Here is a 3,647-nt window from a genome sequence, read left to right as displayed (position 1 = left end):
CCACAAAAAAAAAAAAAAAAAAAAAAAAAAAAAAAAAAAGATCCTCCCAAACCTCCCCCTATCCTCCACCAGTGTATGAGCCCGCTGGAACACTTGTTTCTCCACTCTTAATTACATTACTTGCCTGTAACGTGGTTCATTATAACATCATTAGTGGGACTTCCCTGGTGGTCCAGTGGTTAAGACTCTGCACTTCCACTGCAGGGGGCACGGGTTCGATCCCTGGTCGGGGAACTAAGATTGAGCTTGCCGCGAGGTGCAGCCAAAAAAAAAAATCATTAGTATGATAAGGAAACCCTATAACTCGGGCAAACAGCATAAGTGCTTCTCCACATCAACCTTAGGTGAATTATCTTCTCCATTTGGTTATATTCCCACAACTCTTCAGTCTTATAGTGGCAAGAATATGAACACTGTATATTCTATTCATTCACAAGTATTTATTGGGTACCTACTATGTGTCAGGCACAGTTTTAGTTATCCTTATCTCATTATCACTAATATCAATGCATTGATCAAGAGAGTAAAAAATATACCATCCCTTGAGAACTTACATTCTTTGGTGGGGAAGGGGAAGAGACAATAAATATCAAAAACAATAAATGAGAAAAGTATAATATAACAGAAGTAATGTTATATTACTTGCTCTGGAAGAGAAAAAAAGCAGAGATGATAAGGGGGAGAAAGAATGGACAGAACAAGGAAGAAAGCACTTGCTACCTCACCTACAGTGGTCGGATTAGGCTTCACTGAGAACGTGACACTGGTATAAAACATCTCCTACGTTTAACCTAATCTCCACTGTTACAATATTACACCCTGATTCACTATGTATATTCTCCATTAACAAAATGAATATATTTCCCCCTTTCAATACAAAAGATTTGACTCCAATCTACCCTTCCAGAAAAGCAGAGTATTTTAGCACTTAGGGTCTACCTCTAAAACAGGAATTAATTAGATACAGCGTTATCTCGAAACCTGATCCTTAAAATACATATTTGATTAGCATATTGTGTGTGAAATAGAATGATAACACCTTCTTCCAGGCTCCTAGCAATAAATCAGCAGCAAAGGCATTAAGAACCAGAAATGGAGACTAGAACTCATTTAAAGGGGGTTGTGGGATGGGGTGAACCATCTACCTTTTTTCCTGACAGGGTTATGGTCTCTAGTGACCATTTAGGGGTTGGGGTGCTGGTGCTATAGCACATGGTGGAGGACTGTGTGTGTGTGGGGGGGGGGGACACATGCATACCCGACTGAGCATGACTCAGGTGTAAGGACGCTGTGGGGATGTGTCAGGGGCTCGGATGGGGAGATGGGAGAAGAGCGCGGGGGAAACGCTTGGGGAGCTTGTCACTATGGAATCTCAGCTCTCCTGGTGTGAAATGCTTCAGAGCTTTGGGAGAGACATGGATTTGTTATGAATTCTGACTTCACAAAATAACCCATTCAATAAATGTTTATCAAGCACCTATTTACGTGCCATGCACTATTCTAAGTGTTTGGGACAAACCAGTGAATGAAACAGACAAAACCCCTGCTTTCGAGGGGCTTGCCTTCTGATAAGGGAAGACAGATCACAAACAATAAACATAATAGATAAATTAGATATTATATTAGAAGGTGATTAGATGCATGGATTTAAACAAGGGCAGAAGAAGGTAAGAAAAATAGGGAATGTCAAGGGCAGGGCCTGGGCTGTTCCAACATATAATAAAGTGGACATGGAAGCCTCGCTGAGAAATGACATTTGAGCAAAGACTTCAAGCGGCTGAGCGAGTGAGCGATTCACCATAATCATCTGGAGGACTTATTAAAACACAGAATGTTGGGCATCTACCCCAGAATTTCGGATTGAGTAGATCTGGGGTGAAGCCTGAGAATTTGCATTTCTAACAATTTCCCAGGTGATGCTGAACAGAACACATTGAGAAACACTGCTTTGCATCAATCTTAGTAAAGTTATAATGATTTTCCAACTCAGTTGTCAAATGTCAAATGAAGCTCACACTCTCAGTTCTATTTCTACATAACTGAAGAAAAGGATATTATTTAAAATTTATTATTTTATTGTTATTTTAATCCTTTCTTTATGCAAGTCAAAAGAGAAGAGAAGAAACTATATTTTTCCCAACTCTACTGTCTGTCAGATATAATACCATCTACCAAATCAAATGAAACAAATCCCATCTTTCCTGGACCAAACAATACTCTATTCCCCTGAAGGTTACATCACATTCTTAAACTGACAGTGTGTGTTTCTAAGATGCTCCTGGTCACTCAAGCAGGTTGGCTCTAAGCTCAGCAAAAATTCACACTCCTCTTCACTTCCCTCATCAACTGTGGAAAAATCCATTCTTTGTATATAAGAAACTAAAACACTCTAAATGAATATAAGTTGAGAGTTTATGGGTAGGAAAAGCACAAAAACTCCTTCCCAAGCACGAAAGACCCAGATTTCAAATTCTTCTATCTTGGTCCCTAAGCAATCTGGTGTTCCATAAAAGAACGGTACCCCATACTGATGGATGAATTGAAGAGGTGACTTAGAGCAACAAGTGGTTCAGGGCTGCTTCCAGAAACCCAGTGAAGTGACGCAAGGACAGTGAGTTACGTTTTGAACAAGCTGTAAGATTGTCTCAGCTCTTTTTTGTGGAAATGAAGCCTTGCTTATAAAGGTTTCTTAGTCAGGAGCAGAGCACTACTCCTATCACTACAGAGATAAGCTTTATGTGCTGTACTTGTCAAGGTCTGCTGGATATGTCAGGAAGACAGTAGCGGTAACAGAGAAAAAGCTTGTGCCTCCTTATAAATGAACATGGGCAGTTGTTGACCATCTAAAGGTTCTTTTCCCTTGATCAAGTGATCCTGCATACTTTATAAAGTCATATTCTCCAAGAAAATAATGAGACGTTTATTAAAATGTGTTAATTAATTTTCCTCTTTAAATCACACACAGAAAAGATACTAGAACAAAGAAAAAAGACCTGTGTCAAAAGATACAGCAGATCTACTTTCTGGTTAAATACAGTTGTTAAATGAATTCCTCTCTACATTCTTCTACTGTGTGACCTGAGTTACCTAAGCCACACTTGGGTGTTTAAAAGGGGTCATATTAAGAGTAATGACTGGATTTCCCTGGCTTTGCTATTGGATCGCCATCCCCATAAGATCTCCAGTTCCGTGTAAAAAACCTTGAATTATTTTGGAGATATTGAGAGTGGTCTCACCCGTAATACTGAACTCGTCCTGTCTGTCATCACTTGACTCTGCCATTTTCCTCCTTTTCCACTTGTCCACTTCAATGACAGCTCACTTCCACGCACTTCTGCCAAGGCCTCTGCTGCTAACTAAGCTGCGTGAAATTGCTTCAGTTCTGTCTGTAGTGTCCATGTCAGTAAAGTTCAGGCTTAAACTGAATCCCCTACCATATGTAAAATACTTTTGTAAGTGTAAAGTTTGTGTATAGCTGACACCAAAAATGACAGCTCGTCTGATGCATTTTACCATTTCATTTAAAAGGCGTGAAATGAAATGTATTATATGCTGGGAAGTGGAAAAAGAGGAGCTAAATAGATTTCAATGTGACACAGGGATTCTGGGAAGTTATTGCTCTAACCATGAGTCTTTGCTCTCTTTCC

At 39.6% G+C, this 3,647-nt stretch overlaps 1 non-coding gene and 1 pseudogene across 1 annotated transcript; one reads left to right on the top strand and one right to left on the bottom strand.

The window, feature by feature from the left end:
• Positions 1–3,647, bottom strand: part of LOC103074001 (14-3-3 protein zeta-like) — a 111,376-nt pseudogene that overhangs the window by 28,780 nt on the left and 78,949 nt on the right.
• Positions 162–234, top strand: TRNAG-UCC (transfer RNA glycine (anticodon UCC)). Its single transcript has one exon. It is a non-coding gene; the product is annotated as a tRNA-Gly (tRNA).

Source organism: Lipotes vexillifer, unplaced genomic scaffold (genome assembly GCF_000442215.2).
Source record: "Lipotes vexillifer unplaced genomic scaffold, Lipotes_vexillifer_v1.1 scaffold190, whole genome shotgun sequence".
In the NCBI taxonomy this organism is placed as follows: domain Eukaryota; kingdom Metazoa; phylum Chordata; class Mammalia; order Artiodactyla; family Lipotidae; genus Lipotes; species Lipotes vexillifer.
The sequence above is the reverse complement of the archived record's forward strand: the minus strand, read 5'-3'. Positions and strand labels throughout refer to the sequence as shown.